General features: G+C 37.5%; 1 protein-coding gene across 2 annotated transcripts in view; it reads right to left on the bottom strand.

Moving 5' to 3' along the window:
- The window catches only part of LOC135467614 (uncharacterized), a 33434-nt gene extending 16105 nt beyond the window's left edge, over positions 1 to 17329 (bottom strand). The window contains exons 1-2 of one of the 2 annotated variants that reach the window (XM_064745390.1): positions 17214 to 17329; positions 16296 to 16410 (exon numbers count right to left, since the gene is read on the bottom strand). The gene's annotated coding sequence lies outside the window, so the exon portion shown is untranslated. The remainder of the gene's footprint in view (positions 1 to 16295; positions 16411 to 17213) is intronic. The other variant, XM_064745391.1, reaches the window with a different exon arrangement.
- Between the last annotated feature and the right edge of the window lie 3562 nt (positions 17330 to 20891).

A 20891-nucleotide genomic window follows, 5' to 3' on the forward strand; every position in this document is an offset into this window, starting at 1 on the left:
GATGCTTACATTATCCCTTAACATACAGACAATTAACGATGTAAATACCATTCATTTCGTACGAAAGACACTCCGGGCACTTTCATTTTCAAGGTTTCATAGTTTCAGATGAAAATATACATTAGTTACATCTTGCTATGGTTCCCTACACAGTACATGTACACCCAATATTTCGTGTTCACATACATGCATGCACATATTCAGTGTATAGGTCTACATCTAAATTCTGTAGTTCTGTACTGAAGTACATGCACCAGCACAAATATAGTGGCTTATGATGCCATTTATACACATACAGTATATATGGAGACGTTCTCCTACATGTGTACATGTACATTAAACACGTTATACATTCACATGGACAAATAGCCTGTGGATAAGCTTCAGCAGGTCACAACAATTACATGTAATGTGGTATATCATGTGTGCATGCGTGCACGCACAGGCTTCTAACAATCGTTTTATACACTGGTATATATATATATATAGACACGTACATGTACATACCTGCATTTGAGAACTGCTCATGAGTGGATGTTTGCTAAACATGTACATAGCAGGGAGGGAGAAACTTGGGGCCGAAGGGTCAAACCTAGTGACTTGTCCATATCCTGAGAGTTCAATCCAAGCCTAAACCATGTGTACATGCCCACAAACTAAACACATGCAGAGAGTCTGGTGTATGCCTGAGCTCTAGGTCCATGTGTGTAAGTGGCTGACTGGCTTTGTCCTATAGGCCATGCCCAGCCACACAAAGGAAACCTGCTCAGCACAATGCTGGCTTGAGGAAGGAAGTGAAGGCAGGCCCACGGACCAAGGTCTTCATCAATACAGACCTGCCATCTCTTTAAATATTGCACAGGTGAAAACAAAGTCAGACCTGCTTCTTCACATGTATGAAGGTTTGTCTTGCAGGTGGCAGTCCTGAATTTTTCTGGTCAGGATTTCAACCTGGAATTCCCCTTTATTTCTCTCCACATGCATCCTCAGGGTAATACAAAGGGATATGATGTTGACCATATACAGTTTATGACTGCAGCCTCAGACATCAATCATTAAAACAGAATGGACAACAGACACAGTTCAGTCTTTCTTCTACTCTGTGAGATTATACACCCCTGGCCTTAATATGGCTTAAATAAATATCTTACAGGTAAACATATACGCCCATAATTTTGAACATAATAAAACTTTAATAAAAAAACATAATAAAAAAAAATTTAGAGAAACACAAACCATGGAAAATGTATATATCCCATTAAAACAGATGTAATTATGATGTAGAATAAGAATTAAGTCAAATGCACCATTAGTCTGTATGCATCATAATGAAGACACATGAAATTAAAACATTTCATTTCTCTTTTAACAATTTTCACCCCCGACCAAAAAAAAAAAAATGAACCAAAATACCTTATGAAACTCTGCACGACTCTTCCCCGTACGTACTGAAAAGGTGCAAGTCACTGAAATCCACCTTACATAGCTACAACTTGGCATATTTGCTATACTGGTAATGACAAAGAAAAGGCTTATCTACTCTACTAGTAGTGACGAGGTAGGTGGATGAAGATCAATTCACATAAACTGGCCTTACGAGACTCTACCAACATCTGCTACACAAATACCGATGAGGTAACACCAGCTTACACATCCCACCGCAGGAAACCTTATCAGTCGGCATTAAAGAATGGCGGGTAATTTTATTGTGATCATCACCTGTTTATTTCCACCATTACCCAGCATCAGCATTGCAAGCCTGGCTAGCCCTATAAGCTTATACAGTCAGAATTACTGCCTGTGTGAATATATACATCAAACATGGCAACACACAGACATATTTGCACAAGGCAAGTTGGTGCATACTAAAATTAGCAGTCAGGCCAAACCGGCTTGTTTGAGCTACATGTACATAATACAAGGATATAACCATGATGTATAATTAATACAGCGCTTGTTCATGACAATAAGTAACAATATATTCAGTACAATTAAAAAAATTTTTTATACATACACTGCATGTATAATCTTCATGTGTATTATACAGACCAAAAAACTGGTTCAAACATAGTACACACGTAAAAAGTACAGTACACTGTTTGGTTGGCCTGTACACACAGAAGTTTTTTAAATGTACACACATATTATTTGCTTGTCCAGTATACATATTTGTATGTTTTTAGTTTAGAATTTGAAACTCTAAGGTGGATGCAAGGGCATATAATATATCATTATGCGTGTATACATGTAGTACATTCCAGTATCAAAGACAGTACAACATTTCACCAAAAATACCAGGAACATTTGTGATAAAAATGTATTTTTCTTCTTGATAAAGCTTTAGAAAAAAAGACAGTGCATATGAGAATCTCGAATTTTTATGCGAGATCAGGATTAAAAGAAAAGACGACAAATAATACAACCTTGGTCATTTCTCAACAGGGAAAAACAGACCTTAACAGCCACAGTCATTTTGATCTCTTATGCTTTGTAATTTTATGAATCAACTTTTAATCTGGAATTCTTAACAGACCTTGGGATATACACTGTTAGAGAAACTAGAAACACAATGTTGTGTCACTTGCACCCCACATACAAACTAAAGTCAAATACAAATTTATTTATTTGATTGGTGTTTTACGCTGTACTCAAGAATATTTCACTTATACGACGGCGGCCAGCATTTTGGTGGGAGGAAACCGGGCTCGGCGAAACCCACGACCATCCGCAGGTTGCTGGCAGACCTTCCCACCTACGGCCTCAAATAGAAATAGCCAAAGCCTTGTTGGTAAGAACTGATAACATGACAGCACTTTTGATTTTCCCAGTGTGCACGATTTGGCTTACATTTAATTTCGATATCTTGGCTATGAAACATCACAAGACTAGAAAGTTATGCTTCCTAACCTTTACTGGGGTTATTTTATCCATGCAGATATACAGTGATGTCTTTTCTTTAATACAGAATCTACCACAAAAACCTAAAAATCAATGAACATGTAACAGAGTATATCCCATGTGATCACCCTGAAGTCCTTAGCGACATATTCTTCACATACCGGTAGCTAATTGCAACATATAAAGACAGCAATATTAATGTTTCCTACACTGCCATTTAAATCAATTTTTTCTGCTCTCCGTAACTGACTTCTGTAATCAGCGGTGAAAAACAGATCATAACTCTTTCAACTGACGCTACACTCCGCCTTCTCCAAAATGATTAATATTATCCATGGGGACGACTGCACTGTATGCTCACTTATGGGGTACATTCACTGAACAAATACACACAGCTCAGACCACAATTCTATACATCGCAAAAATAAGCTCTAAAATGTTATTTCCTATTTAGACTAACTAATTCTTACGACTTTTCGCACATTTGAAAGATGTTTAATCAAGTTTATTTTGAATCTAAGGGTGGCATTATGTGTAGACTGATAAAAATTATACGTTTGCAAAGCCCTAAATTGGCCAAAACAACCAATGTAGTTTTGTCTATAAATTTATATAAAAAGTGCACATATATCACACTGAAAGTTGCTCTTTCACATGTGAAAAAGGTTAAGTAATTAGGATAAGTCAGAAATGGCTTTGTGGAATCACCCCAGAGCACTTTCAGTGAAGCGAGCCAGGGTTGTTTGTGACAGTTACTCTGGATTGCTTGACTAGAAGTGATCTACTTCCATGAACACAGCAGTGGTCATTGTGACCAGAAGAGGGTCAGTCAAGCCTGGGAGAGCCAGCTCAGAAGTAAACAACTCCAGCATGGCCAGAACAAGCCAATGGAGCATGACCCCACCAGTAATATGCCCTCAAACCAGCTGGAGGAATGTATCAGGCTGTCCGAAACAGACTTGTACCTGGATGCAAATATTTAATTCCGAGGAGAGCAGTTTGAGAGTTAAAATGTGAAACACTTTCTACTTTCTGATGTGATGGTACAAAAGAAGCGCATTTTCCCCATAATTTCTTCAGGTTAAAGCCTGCATCCACAACGGACATCGAAAGTTGCATACTGTATTTAAGTACATATTGATATGAGAAATTCCACAATTCAACATGCTCGTAGTTTTGTTTAATTTTTTTTTTCTGACAATTTTCACTCTCTTATTTCATCCCACAGACTTTTCTGTACACCTACCTTAGATTACTTCATTTGTACTAGACTTAAGAACAAATTTTCTGCACAGAGGTAAAGTACTGCAATATCCCTACCAAACATTTCATTTTGTTTCGCACCTGAACTACCACTCGAATCAGAGTTCTAAACTGTGCAAACTTGTCCTATTTCAACCAAGTCAGACAGAAAGTAGATGGGCGAATCGGGCTCAACGAATTCCTGAACTCCAGTGTAGCCTCGCTATAAGACGCCTTGATTTAGCGCGCAGTCGGATATAACGTGACCCACATCTTGTCCCCCAAAAAATCTGTGGTGTATTGTCATGTGAGAAAGATTTTTCACCAAGAAATATATGTAAATAACACGACACTATTTGCTTCATTTCCTACTACTGCTGTGTGACCCATGTGTTATTTGATATTTTAAGCTTCAGCTTTTGAATATTATGTGAGCATAAGCAAAAAGAAATGAATTCTTCTATGAATAAAGGTTGTAACTGGGTACATTTTCTCTGAAAGCAACCTTGATTCCAAATGCATGTGATGTTGTTGTTGCAGCATTACTTCCGTGTGTTTATGTGCGGATTCGTCAGCGATGCACAGCACATTTTGCCCACTGTGACAGGAATTCCTCATAAAGGAGTATTTGTCCACTTTCAATAAACAATGATAACTCTGATCAGATTACTGAATGGCTATAAAGCGAGGTGTGAAAGTGCAGTGAGTGGGATTTGGCTTACCAGCATGCTGATGTGTGAGAGTTGAGATGAAGTCCCTCAAACCTTTTTTTTCATTCTTTTTTTTCTTCTCTTTCCTTCATTTAATACATTGATTCAGCATGATATGTACATTAAAATGGGGAACATTATTATTATTTTTTTTTTTTCAGTAGCTATAACGCAGTCAAATAATTGGGTTGACAGTCGTCTGCAGTCTGCCATTTTAAATACGAGGCATCTACGTTTGGAGTTACATCTGATACGAGCAAAAATGGACAAATTCGATTCCAAATGCGCTGTAGCTTTTTTTTCCATTTAAAAAAAAAGTGGTGGAAACTACGTTACGTGAACTCAGCTTGCGGAAATGCTTAACATGCATTCTGTAGATCTGCTTGGGCCTGTGATTATGTGATGCAAGGCTAGCTTCGTGGGATATAACTCGAAGGACGGTGCTGAAATGTTTGAATCCTTAGGGAAAAAAAAAAACCTTAAGTGTTTATAGTAAACTAACAATAAGAAAACATTTTACAAAACACATTTTGCATCGATAAAACTTTGTTCAACATCAAAATCATGACGTGTACAATAGACTGTAGTCTGCGAGGTTGCCTATAACACGTGAGGTTGCCTATAACGCACTCAGGAACCTGTCCCAAAAGCGGCGCGCTATAGCAAGGCTACCCTGTACATTAACTGACAGCAGACATTTTCTTTCCCTTTCTTGTGTACACATATAGATCACTCACTACGAAGAGACACAGATGTAGGAATGTAAATCTACCTAATATACATATGTGCAGCCAACTAAAGCTGAGAACAAAGGTTATTTGGGAATGCTAATGAGGCTTACATACATGTGAAGTTTAATGCCAGCAGCACATTGAACCTGATCTACCTAAGGCAACCACACATGCAGAGTTTCTAAATACTCAGAAAAGCCAGTCAGTTTCTGAAGACTTTGTGTGTTCTATACCATACACATGTTCACTTGATATGGTACAACATCCTACAAAAGGCTCTTGGTCTCAGCTATCCACCACAGAGATTAAATCTGTGTTCCACTGATGAAATTGGAGATATACCTACTGTGCTATGAATATGGAGGAGTGGAACCGAGTGTATTTACATATGCAAAACTTCGAACTCACAAAGAAAATGTTTTTCAGTTCAGCAGGGAAAATGAATGAATTTTTAAATACGTAGGTGAGCAACTCTATGATGTCTAAACTCCTATTCACCTTTTTGATTGGCACATTTGAAAGCATCAGGTGTTCAAGAATAATAAAAACAAATTAATTAAAACCAAAAAAAGAAAGAAAAAAATTGACTAGCTTTCAAAACATCCTTGACCAAGTATGATGGGGAACCACTGCATCCCTGTGCATACACACTGCAATGGCTAGCATAGTTCTACAATCTACACAGCATATAATCCAGTCTATCACCAACCCACACACAAGCCACAGACATTGATCTTTTTATGTTTCACATATGCAATACTTTCTTTTTCCTCGCTACTGAAGCTGCTTAAATCAGCACTCTTTTTACCAACAAAATAAAAAACAAGGTGATGATGGGTGACCTCATCTATTTTGGGGGCGACAGATCACCCTAATGTGGTCAGAGCTGGACCCTACCTTCTCCGTGTGGAGCATGTTTTTGGGGAGATTTCTGTGGATTTGGCTTGATTGCTGGGCTCAGCGTGGAGATTATAGCCATACATATATGTGAAAGTATGTGCCTGAAGAGCTAAATCCAGGACTGGTGATAGATGGCTTTGTGGATATTTTTGATCCCAGCTGTGTCCCTCAATCCCAATGCCATGATCCTTATGAACTCCCTGTAGCTACCTTTATTACATGTACGATTTACAAAAAAAAGTCTATGTAAAGGTGGAAAGTGGACAGAACATACATGTATATGTAAGCAAAAAGAGCAGAAACCATGCAGAGCCCTTCTCTGGCCCGAGTATTGCATTTGGTCTGTTGACAGCATACACAAAAGAAGTCCTAGCTGAAGTGGGGAGCCTGAAGTGGGGGGGGGGGGTCTATTTTTAGAGGTGAACCACTTCAACAGATTTTCTTGCCAGCTCAGCACCAAACTGATTTACAATAGGCCTGGTCAATACCGGCCACATTGCGAGCAGAATTCCTTGGCCACCTTCTGTGGTTTCCCTGATTACCAGCAGTACATATGGCACCTCTATGCTTCTAGTACTGGTTGCAATGTGGCAATGTAGGTTATATACAAGTACCCTGACATTAATGTCAGGTGTTGATTATACAGTATTGCACACACGTCCCTCAAGGCATCTACCTACATGCCTCTAGCATCAACCAACTGTCGTTCAGGGCAATGGAACATCTCCAACTGACCACACGTTCCAATAAGCAGAGTAATATTGTCATGTCACCACACATCATATACTGCACCACATGCAGAAGATATAAGACCTCAGAGCACCTAGCCTCAGAGCTTTTTGCTATGACCTGAACACTGAGGTTTACATGTGCATGCACGCACACATATAGATATAAACAAGGCCTAACTCAGCGAGTTTTCACAATCTACATGTATGGTGTCTGGAATTCGGGAGTTCAAGACGCTATTTCCAAAGAATATGACAATAAATATTTGCCCCATAAACTGTATTATTCCTGAAAAGCCATCAAACACATGTTTACCAACGGAAGCTTGTACATGTGTATGTTTCAAGCTCAATACAGGCTAGTTCAAGTGCAACAAAATGGAAACCACAAACGAGAAGAAAAAAAATCACACACCCATTCAATGAGACATATACATATATGTTACTCTGCTTAGAATTAATACTAGAATGAGTTGCGCAAAGTAATCTACATGTACACTAATCCTGATCAGAAAATTTCAAAGAGATCTTAGGTTAGATGTGATGGTTTTGCTGGTATCAATGTCATTACCCACCGGATGACAACGTTATCTGGTAGCAAATTGAGAGAGTGCGTAATGGCTGCTCTAAATCGCAGCTACAACAATATATTGGACAGCATCTGTTGGCTAATAGCGATTTTATGAATTAATAGCGACACCATGAAATTTTCCATGACACCATCTCCTAGGTTGTGCAAACACTAGCCCCGTTTTTAAAAGACAGACGTTATATTGCTTTTAGACTGAAAATTGTAGTTTTAACTCCATCTAAATCATGCCAATAAAGTTGTGAAACCAGACACCTTGCAGAGAGTAAAGACCTGAAGGAACAGTTCACATAGACACCCATCAATATCAGAGCCATGGCTTTTCTCACTGCACTTGGCACTGATGAATACACCACTGGCAGCACAGCAGAAAACTCAACCTAAGATTCAATCCAGCCTCAGCCAAGGACTGTAATGTTTCCTTCATACAAAACATACAGCAAAAACAGCTTTAGAATTCCAGATATCATGGGATCATCTCAAAATGTAAATGATTCAACAGTAAAAATAATTAATACATACGATATTCATTACAAACCTTGATGAATGATGTTAATGTTATTTTTACCGTTAGCAAATAAAAATAATACTTTCACAAGATGTTTTTGTATTCTGGGAAATTGAAAATGTCCTTGGTTACATGGACAGGGTAATGTAAAACTTTTAAAAGTTAAATTAGAAAACCAGTTGCCTTTCCCTTTTCCTTTTTACCACCCTGAGCCTATCAGTGATCACTGATACCTGAATGATAAATCTGATGTATTAAAGACATACAGACATCATGCATATTTGTAGCCTATTCAGACCTATAGATGCATGTATCATACATCATCTTGCTTATGACATAAATCAGTGTCACAATATCAATCCACTGATGCATGCATACATGTACATCTTCAAGAGTACACACTACATTAACATGGGCCTACAAGTGGAATTGCCAGCATACACAGTGTACACACATATTCCACACGTTTTCCTCAAAAGTGTCCTGTCCTTTTTAAGGAGTTTCTCCTAAAAGCTTCAAATTCAAAGAAATATGTAAATGGATTTTCTATTGCCTCTTCTATTTTATTTTTCAGCTCGGCAGGTATGCTGTACTTTGACAGCAAGCCTACATGTGTATAACCACACAGTGTTAGACATGCTGCGATATAAACAGAGAAGCACTTTGTTTTACGGTAATAATCTATCCATACTGTGGTCTAGTCATTAATCAATTCCAGGCTAGAAAAGACTGAAGGGAGCGGTCTTGAATTGATCATTATCAGGGATAACTACAGTACTCACTTCTCCAGAAAGACCACACAGTGTAAGACATTGTCCATTAAAAAGATTACAAGATATAGACACACACACACCGAATCCAGCTGCTGTGCAATAAACATTCACCAAAGCCATATTTAGCCTTGTTTTCTCCAGTTTTAAAAGAGAAATCAAAATAATATGAGCGTGGAACGGGAGTACACATAAATGGTTTGATTCTCTGTCCTTTCCAAACTGTTCAATACCAGAAAAGGGTTTTGGCAGACTACACAAAGAGAGCTTTGGTTTCTTATTCCAACTGATGAAGCAGTATTTCGCTACACTTACCCTGGCTGGCTGGGCACGCTAGGCAGGCTAGGGAGGAGAAATGGCCAGCATACATGTAATCAATATCATGGGTAAATGAGCAGTTTCTGTTAGGCTGAATCACATCAAAAGCACAGCTGCACAAAATTCCATCTACTGTAGTCCACTAGTTTTCCCATGTGGCTCTTACTGTGATGGCAAGCCACTACTACAGCATGCAGCAGCACCTTGACACCTTGATCTTGTTGATCACCAGGTGCAAATTAAAGGTACCAACACTATGCTAAGTGTCAAAAAAAAAAATGAAAAACATTTGTTCAAGGACCAGTCATTGTTATTTCTGAACATTACTTCTCCAGGCACAAAACATGAATGACATGGTCTTTGTACATGTGACATCTTCAACATACATGCACATACATGTACATTCTATCAATAAAAGATCTGCTAACAAATACAGGGTTTTTGAGAAACGACAACAAAGTGACATCCCTTTCACAGACAGTGTGATGTCATTTTACAGCAAGGTAAATCCTGGAAATTTATCACAGGCTGGTATACAATGGCAATGATATAGAAAACAACTACGTTAATGATCTGAATGTTCTCTACTGTCGCTTTCTACTGGGTTTTATAATGTCCAAAACTACTGCAACAATTTCATTTACTATACCTACTGTGATTTTATAAGATAGGTATGTAGCTCTGTTCTGTGCAAACTGTGACCTAACTACAGAACAGAGGATATCGCTCTGTTACTGTAATTTCTTAAATTAGAAACAGTATCACTGAAGAGGACTAAATGCATATAATCTTAAGAACAACACAACATACCTGTATAACATACATTGCTCTGCATGAATTAATATCAAAAACAACTTACATGTACATATCTTCAAATGCAGTTTTAAAAAAAAGGCAGCTACATTTGTAAACTTACATAACATATAAAGTGTAGCGTATGGACAAGGAAAAAAATGACTTGTAAACATAACCTCTTCATTTCATGTCTTTACCCATTTACACAGCATATATATCACTCCTAATAAATGTACATAACCATAATAAAAAGCCATGAACTTAAATACAATATGCAGCATGCTTTATGTTGTGCTTAAAACAGTAACTCCTGTATATTTTGGTTATCTCTTCCTAGCCACATCTACACTTAAGCTTTCTAAGCTATGGGCCCACAGCAAAGAAATCTGCTAATAAAAAGGAGTTGGAAGCCATGTGGCAATCTTTGGTTACAAGCTTTCTGCCAGATGCCAGATGTCTGTCTTAACCACAGTGGCAGGGAGAAGTGCTGAGAAAATGCCCCATGCTCTGACAGACACAGTCAGTCAGAGAACAAAAGACCAGTGACATCTAGGGGGAGGTCACTCTGGTGTCAAATAAATGTACAGGCACTGCAAAATCTGTAAAACATGAATGGCTCTCGCATACAGTCAACTTATAAAAGGAAACAAAAAATATTTAATTTTACACATTAAAAAGACATTTTTAGGCAACCCTATTTACTGAACAGATTAGGCATTTTTCTTGCAGATCAAAAACTGTTTCCACACTATGCTTGACAAAGGTTAATAGAGTGCTTTTGAATGGCATCAAATGGAAAGACAGCTTTTTCATCTGTTCCTGTAGATACATGTATTGGGTCACAATTCAGGGCAGGTGAATAAAATCGACAGGTAGGTTCAAAAGACTTCTCGGATGTTGCCTGAGTATGCAGCCAGACACCAAAGTTCTGAAATCTTTAGATTCAAATTCAAATGATAGATGTACAATTCTGAGGTATAAATTACATAACTTTTTTCTTTATATGTATGTACATATACATTTTACATTACAGTTTTGACAATTATCACACATCCAACATAAATGTACCAGTGTAAAAATGCACTGTATACAGCCACATCCACAAAGTATATGTCCCAGAGCACAACTCCAACACCGTCAGATCGTTTATTTCACGAAAAAGCAGACCCCAGAGAGATCTAAAAGGGAGATAACTGCTGTGGAATAAACGAATGTGATCGTTTGATATTAGCACGAGATCGTTTGATATTACCTCGCAAATGTAGGATAATATTTTGTGGCCATGACATTGCATTCCTTGTACATCATGTTTTGTGGAATATCATGTGACCGTCGCTCGACCAATGGAAATGGAGAATAAATTTATCAAGACGTGTTTAGTAGTTCTTTTAACTTAATACACAACACTGTGGTACAAATAATAACCCTTATCCCCAAGTTTTTTGTCCAATTTACTGTGCGTGGGCAGTTGCAAGAATAGTTATTATGACTGATACATTACAGTACATGCTTGTCATTTCATCCTCAAAGTCCGCTACTTGCATACATGTATATTTACAGAACAGGCATTAAATTCATGTGCACAAGGAGTGTTTCTAATTAGCACCATCCCTGTACATGTTTATTGATTTGGCAACCTTGAGCACATTAGAATATGTACCACCGCACATACATGTACAAATGCACCATCTTGGCAGCATAGTGGAGAAAAACAGACCACAGTGCTGTGCTATATTTAATACACATTTATCAGTATATAAGCCTACATGTAGATGCAAATATTACTAATACATAAAATCTTTCACCCAAGAGAGCATTACATCTAACAATCAAGTCAATCATGATTCCGTATATTGGGGCAAAAACAACTGATACGTACAGGCATGTTTTCAGGCTTGTGAAACCCGAGATCACCACTTTGCACTTTCAAATCTCCATGTACTTGAAGATACACTATGTCGAAATCCAGCAGACCTACTTGTACAGATATGCTGTCTGGGGAAATCAAATAAATGTACTTCACAAGCTTAAACGGCCCATTACACAATCGAAAAAAATGAAGCTCTGCATGAGAAGTGTACTTGGTTTACAACTGCAGTTTCGCAGGAGGCCAGGTAATAACAAGGCTTGTGTACAGGGAAGTCTTGGGGAGTATTGAATAACGACCTGAATATAACTGAATAACTGTACACGCATGTTAGCTTCATATACTTGACAGCAAACTAGAGAGGACCCACAGTGTATAAACTAGCATAGTTGCCTCATACATGTACATGTTCCTTTCTTTTATGTTACTTTAGGGTCGCTGTCAACAAAGTTCACCTCAGTGCATTTAAGTATGAATTTTAATGATTTCACCAATGCTTAGAATGCTTAAATGTTCCAACACAGCTAGGTATCCTAAACACTTACATAGATGTAAGCGTTCATCTTGATGACCACATACATGGTTAACAGTGGCCTTAATCCAGCAGACAATACACCTGCAAGGTAGGAGTGACAAATTGCCACTAGAGAATAACAATTTAAATGCGGCATTCAATGCATTCATACTCAAGGCTGAGTGATATTTGTAACTCCACTGAAGTCTACCTTTGACCACATGCTGAACTGCAAGACTGTCTTTGTTATATTTTCTACCCTTTTTTTTTTTTTTGAAGCTTATGAATTTTGATAAATATCTGAATTGTTCATGGACATTATATCCAGATGGTGAACAACACGTATAAGAGAGTACACGCAGTTAGTTCTACTAAGCTTCCCTAAGCAGCATTAAACTTCTCAATACTGTAACTCTTATACTTATGTGTGCAACACAACCATATTTAAGTGTGATGCCACTCTTAATATGACACTGGAGGACGAAATATCAAGCATACATGTGATGCACATAAAACATCAAGGTGTGGTCTTTCATTTAAGGCATCATATACTAGTATATTAACCTTGGACTGTGAAGTACAAATGCGTGCACATAAATTGACACACTGGGTCTGTACACGTACCTGGGGACCTCAGCTACTATAGTAGCTTGTAGATAAACCATACCTGACCTATTTGGATATCGACTGTATGTAGGATTCATGTAGTTGGTGCTACCATGAGGCAAGCTACAAGATAAGGTAAACTCCATGCAGGATGGGTGGCTACACAGTAAAAGCTACCTTCCAGTTGAGTATTGATTGCATGAATTAGGGCATGGGGATGCCAGCCTGGAAGCAGGCCTCCTTAAGAATGCATCCACTGCACATAAAGCACAGTGGAGAAAGAAAACCTTTTAATAATCAGACACATTATAAGAGGTTTGCGATATTTTAAGGGCACTTACATCCGGCAGTATGTGAAACGGTCTAGTTGGGCTAATATCGCCACCAAACATACGCATTTATTGCATGACTAGGCTTGAAAGGTACATATACAGTTTCGGTATGTGTGTATACGTTGGGAGTTCAACGTCGTTCTTAACAATTTTTCAGTCATACGACGAAGAGGAGTAATCAGGTGTGCATACATATACTGTGTCTTCTTGTGGCAGGGTGAGTTCATGCTGCCACTGAAGTATCATGTTGAAGACATCAGACATGACACTCACGAACCAGTCACATTACACGGACACGGGGTCAACCAGTTATATTTCCTTGCTCTAACTTCTCATTGCTGAGCACCAATCAAGACAATAAGCAATACCATTTTCATAGGCTTTGATCCTGGATCTCGCCAGTTTCTGCATGTGAAAATTTACATATTTAAGCTTTCAAAGCCAGACTTCAATACTGTAATACTGACTCATGGATTGATAGATTAACGTTTTGTGCCATACTCATGAATTGTTCACCATTCTGCAACAACCTGAAAACATGCAATTGACTATCAGGACATTTACGTGAACCACTGACCACTGGCAATGAACTATAAAACTTTCTCACATATTATAACCTCCCTAGTACGCTCCAATTTGGAAAGAGTACACCATACCAGTTGAAGGTATTCACAAATGATCTTTATGTAAACCTTTTGCCCTTCCTGCACAGATAGCCAACTGTTTTAAATGTCACTAAGGCCTTAAGAAGAGTGGAGAGGCTGAATCTCAAGATCCTATATCCAAGGCTAGGACTGAACTCACGTGTCTTGGTGTCAGAAAGACAAGCCGCAATACACCTCCAAGCACTTAAATATCAGCACAAAACTAATCCACAGAATCAAAAACCAAAAAAAAAAAAAGGATCAATAATGTGATAGAGCAAAATTAAATGTCCAACATAAAACCTCTCAGTCAGATACAAATTAAGCAAACATAAGTTAATTTTTAATGCCAGATCTGTCACCAGTCCATGCCATTTGTTTGTGTCTTTAACTCATTCTTTAACAGGATAAATCAAATTGGATATCAATGAACATATATCACAAACACGGGATTTGCTGACAGCATTTCCTAAAACAGCAACACAAAATGCACACACTACTGTTATTACATTATCACTGTCAGGTCAAAAATTTGCATTCCGGAAATGTGGCATATATATAGAAATAAGAAGTTCTTCACAGCCAGATACATGGATCTTACTGTATTGTCATTCTAAGCAGCTGTCTGAACATCCTGTAGTCAGATAATCTTACACAGATAATAAAATGTTTTAACCACGTGTAGAAACTTGGAGACTTTGAACCTTGAGTACATGTATGGTAAATTTCCGGCTGTTTTTTTTTTTAACATTTCCAGTCATAATGGGGCCAGCTATTATAGACAAGCTAATAACAGGTTTAGAAAACTGAAGCTGAAAGTCACTCAATAAACTTTTACACATTTCCCATACATGTAATTATTTTTTCTCCTTTCCTTGTGCTTCCCCAAACATATATACATGTACTTCAATACAGTTTAACATTTGAAACAACCTTGCATGAAGACATATCCACATAGCTGGAGGTCAAAGTTTGACCTCCAATAACCTTTGAACTAACCCACTGAAGATGAAGCGCTACAGCTACATAATGACCTTTGACCCTAAACATGCACATGCTTGCTGAGTGGCAACAGCTGCTATATAACAATCCAGGAGCTGCAGGTACAGTAAATTTCCATAACATTCCAGCTTGGGATGGTCTAGACCCTAATGAATTTCACACCCTACAGCAGTCACAGCATACTTTATCTACAATCTATGTTAAACAGGGCACTGTTTTCAGATTGGACTCACTTTGCAGACTTCCTTTCATTCTCAGTAATGTATAATTAATTAGTCAGAGCTATTCATTGAAAACGAAAGAACTATTCCCGACTTCTGACACGAAAACTGATAAGGCCTTCCGATATATTATACAATTAATTCGATGATAGTGACTATAAATCAACATGCTGGCAACCATCCTATAAGTGAAATATTCTTGAGTACAGCATAAAACATCAATCAAATAAATAAATCAACACTCCATACCAAATAAATAAATTCCATGCCAACATATGATATATACACAATTTGAAAGAATAATAACATATGATGTCCAAATGATCTTATGGACTGATTACTGATTAAATACTTGTAAATTTTACTTTGTAATTATTAAATTGCTAAATAATAACACTAAGTAAATTACGAAAAAAGTTGTTAACCGTCATAAACGGTGCGAGAAAAAGGGACACGGCTGGTTCTGAGTACTCAAATGTATATAATAGTTAGGCCATCCTTCATAAATTCTTTCTTGGGCGTAAACCAACCCTATATGTATCACATCATTTTCTTTTTTTTTACTTTTCTGGCTGATGAAAAAGACATCAAGAGATTTTAAAGAATTTAACACTAGGAGAAAATTGAAACCCCAATAAAATTTAGAGTAGGGTCATTTTTTGGATAGTCATACTGTTCAAGCCCAATGAATATATTATAAATAATGGCCTTACATTTAGGAACATGTAATTCCAGAAGTGTAAAGTCAATATTGTGTTTTATTCACATTACAAATGAATCACCAATCCTGATAAATCGATTTCTCAACAAGCTGCAAAAACCTGCACCCAGATGAATAGACAAAACAGTATACCCTTTAAAGTTGAAAGATTCAGCAATTCAAATCGTAAAGTGAAAATGAGAAAAAAATATCTATATACCTCATGTCCTTTCTATGTGGCAGAGGTTGATAAAAGTAGCTTTCCAAATGCGCATGAAACTCCAAATATCGTACAGTAATATGTGTTATTTATCGTATTCTTTTCCAGTTCTTATCTGTAAAAAAAAAAAAAAATTTGACTCACCATATTGATTCATAAGGTATTTCACAGTTATTTAAAACTCTTCTTGTATATCAAGGTTTTTTGTTTTTCAAGCACATTTACACTTATTCAGCAATAAACAATAATTTATCAATGATCTACAACATAATCTAGTTGAAATTAAGGGCAAGAAATAATTTTATCTTTTTCTCAATTCATCCAGTCTTGATTAGAACATATACACATCTAATCAGTTACACAAGTAGTACACACGTTTTTCCATAGATCACAAGTGCATGGATTGTAGGCAGCATTGCAATGTTTTAATTTACAGCGAAGTCATGATGTTTATGATCTTTGACTAACTATTTATACATTTCTTATTGGCGAACAGAAGAGTCAATAATAACTAAGTGTAAAGACGATCTACACCTCGTGGAGCAAGGACATGTGGTACGTACTAGTAGACTACATAACTATGTGATGTGGGAGGGTCAAGAAGGTATCAGCATCCATTATTTGATTTATTGACACTCTGGTCAGTTTCTCCCAAAAGGACAACAAATATTTTTTCAAGAATCTTCACAAAATGCTTTATTCTGTTTTCACTTTATTCTACGGATCAATGCCGGAAAACTCAAAACATTCTAATAAATGTAACCCACCCCACGACAGCCTCGTAAACAATGAAAGCAAACATCGGTTCATGCACAGTAGAACAAAGTTGCCGCCATTTCACACAGTACAGAGCATAAAGACCTTGCAAAAACAGTTTAAACATACATACAGCAATCACCATGTGTCTACACTACTCACATCTGCAAGTCTTGAGGCACTTAAAATGATTACTGTAACACGTTTGACTCAGTAAATCCAAGATTTTGCTTAAATTTCCCCACGTCACACATCAACCGTCTGCTCTGGTCGGCTGATGCACGCGGAATGCCACTATCGGGTCACAAGACTACAAGGCTGGATGTAAAATACGTCACACATGTCTGATGAAATGGACAGGACTTTCACTAAAACGCAAATATGACTCTTTCAGCACACAACCTAAAATCATAACTCAACCATACTTCTGTATTTAAAAAGAATGAAATCAGATAATTTGAGAGAAGTAGTTAAAACAGAAACTTTTTTACGATAAAATATTTTTCTTTTATTATCGTTAGCCACGCCCTCGACCGTGATTGACGTCATGTCATTTTCTGACACTCCCACTAGTAAGACTCACCCAGTGCAGAGTTCGCGGCAAAAATCCGGTTGATGCGTGTTCTAGGTTAACGTGTCAACACGTGACTCTGATTTGAGATTGCATTACCTACATTTGTAAACACGCAAATAGAAATGACTAGTTCATTCTCTGTGTTGTGCTCACATTTTTCTCTCTCTATATATATGTAGGTCTACACACCCCTTTTTAAACAATTTATGGTGGCACCGTCTGGTAGATGAGATGGGTATATGTTTAGATCATGTATGACCTCTAAAAAAGTTTCCGTTTGTTATGACGTAAATGAAGAAAATTGGCTGGGTTAAATCAGGGTTGAACACCTATCGGACTGAACAATATCCATAAAAATACTTGTACCCGGGGTTTAAACTTTCGTGGTGTGGTTGATCTTAATATATAGACAGTATGTATACATTTACATGCATACACCTATGCCTACGTATGTACCCAGCTGTTCAACGTTACTGGGTACAGACGGGTTATTAAAATAAATATATACATCAATAAATAAATAACAAAATTCATATTTAGGTCTTTTTACTTGATAGAATGATAAAACCGTCTCTTATACATGTACAGATTTCTTGTAAGTGTATGACAAGATCAATAAGAAACTATATGAAAATGTTGTTTCCTTCAACTGCAAATATAGTGTAATAATACTGTTATATTGTAAAGCCCAGAAAAAATCGTCAGCACTGATACTGTACACCCAAAATGTTTGGTAATATGAAAAATGTGTGGAATCATAAAAATGTGTGAAAATATAATTTAAAAAATGTGTGGAAACATAATGAAACATGTGTGGAGACATAAAAAAATTCTATGCGAAAACAAGCAGATTTCATTTTCAACATAAAGTTTCTAATTGTTTTTTTTTTCGACTGTACAAGTATTATGCTACCGTTAGCATCCCTATCCACATGTGCACATGAGGAAAACTCAAAAGAAAAGTAAGATGACCATTTGCCATTTATAGGAGTGCCACGATGTTTGCTATATTTATATAGCGTCTGACCAACAGGACAAAAATAAATATTAACTGTCCTTATTAATTCAACAGTGAATGTGTGTAGTCTTTATGCTTTGAAGGAAAGAATTAGTCTCTACTGATTTAAATCCTTTAACTGCGAGCAGACAATCTATATTTACGTGAACCAGCCTCGTCAGTGGCCTATAGACTAGTGCATGGTCAGAGCGTTAGCGTCGAAGTTGGGAGATCAATCCCGGGTGGGGACGGGTCGGGTCGGGTCGGGTCATACCAAATACTGTAGAAATGGTACTTGTTGCTATCTCGCTTGGTGCTCAGCACTGAGAGGCTAGAGGAAGAAAAAGGGACGGGTGTCAACCCTGGTGGCTTGGCACGATACTTCAGTGGTGGCAGCATGTTGGTGGTATGAACTCGCCCTGCCTCAAGAAGATACAATATACACACACACCGATTATAATTATGCATATCTGTATAATGAAAGACCATATGTAAGACCTGCACGTGTATTAATCATCCTATGAAATGAAGTTTGTGTCGTGTTTCTTGCAATAAACTTTCTAGTGCGTAGCCTGCATATGTGTGAATTGAATATATCTGTGCTATAAGAAACAAAAAGGTATACATATACGTAATACAGGAAGATTTCAACTTTTGAAATTCATATGCAGGAATTAAATTACATAGTGTTGCTTCGACGTGTGTGCATACACGTGTGTGTGTATGTTTTTTGTTAGAAGCATGTAAATGCCTATATCCACAAGACGTCAACATAATAATAGTATACGAAATAATATAACATCATTAAAGGTACATCTTTTATATGTTTTTTGTATATATACAGGATGTTACCTGTTGATATACATGCAGGGCTTTGTGGCACCCAACATTTCACGACAGGATCCGCAGAGCTAATGCAATTTTTATACGCCTATTAATTTCGCTTGTCTCAAACTTTATGGCATAATACCAGATAAGATAATTTATAGACAACAAATGTGTTTAGCTACTTGTACATTTGAGTAGTGCTAAAAATAAACGAAGCAGGTGATTGCTAGAAATGCCTTCAAAATAAAGGATTTTGTGCCTTGTCACGCCGTATTAGCTGACCTAGTCAATGGAGAGTTATCCCCCATGTATCGATTTTTTACTGAAATTTGGTACATGAGTCATACACGGGAGTGACGTTTGCCAATGTAATTTATTCCGGTAGTACAGCGTGCACGGTAACATATTGCCATGAATAACACTTATGCACACATTACCAATACGAACTACTTGCGTTTTTATACATAAACTGAAACTTATTAATAAGTTATTATTTAAACATATATACATTTATCACTTTTTTTGGTCTTTTTTTTTACCGGCCCAATTAGCACAGTTGGTAGAACATCCGCTTCGGGTGCAGCAGATCCAGGGTCAATCATGGATCGAGTCACCCATAAGACTTTAAAAGAGGAAATTGTTGCTTCCTCGCTTGGCGTTCAGCATAAAGGGGATAGTGTAACCAATGGTCTCCGTGAAGCAGCGGTGGAAATCCGTCCTGCACCAAGGAGGCATATTGCATGCATTCTAAGGATTCCTTCGTCGTCATATGACTGAAAAATTGTTAAGCACGACGTTAAACCCGAAGCACTCACTCACTCCGCTTATGCGTTACTTCCGCTTATATAAGGACATGAACAGTTTTAATTAACAGACCTGTTGTAGTTCACGTGATCAAAATGTTAACTTATATATAGGGTGTTACGGGTTTAATTCGGGAAAGGAATTTGTGGATTCAGTTCGTAAGGCCGTAGAGACAGTAAATGGTGGACAATGCTCTTATGACCATTTACGCAATCTAACTCACCCCCCCCCCCCCCTCCCCACCTTTCCTTTCACTAACACTGAGTTTCCAGCATGAAAACTGAGTAATATGACAGGATCAGCTAAGTAAGAAAACTGTGAGTTTTCCGACTATAACCGAGTGTCAACAATATAACCAAATGACCTTCATGACTCAGCTGATCTCGCCATATGACTCGGTTTTCTGAGTTGAATTAGCCCAGTTGAGTCAGTTGACTCTGACTTCTCTCTCAGTCAATGTGGTATGCATGTATATGTACGTCACATGGACTTGGGAACATATTTGGGGCTTTGAATTTATCTTTTAGGTTCATGATCAATGGACAAAACTGCAAAATGAATACTTCTCTAGTCTAAAGCATGGATATTAAACACTATCAATAGTGACAAATATAGTATACCCGTTTGATTTTTGGTT

This window comes from Liolophura sinensis, chromosome 6, assembly GCF_032854445.1.
Source record: "Liolophura sinensis isolate JHLJ2023 chromosome 6, CUHK_Ljap_v2, whole genome shotgun sequence".
NCBI classification, from domain to species: Eukaryota; Metazoa; Mollusca; class Polyplacophora; order Chitonida; family Chitonidae; genus Liolophura; species Liolophura sinensis.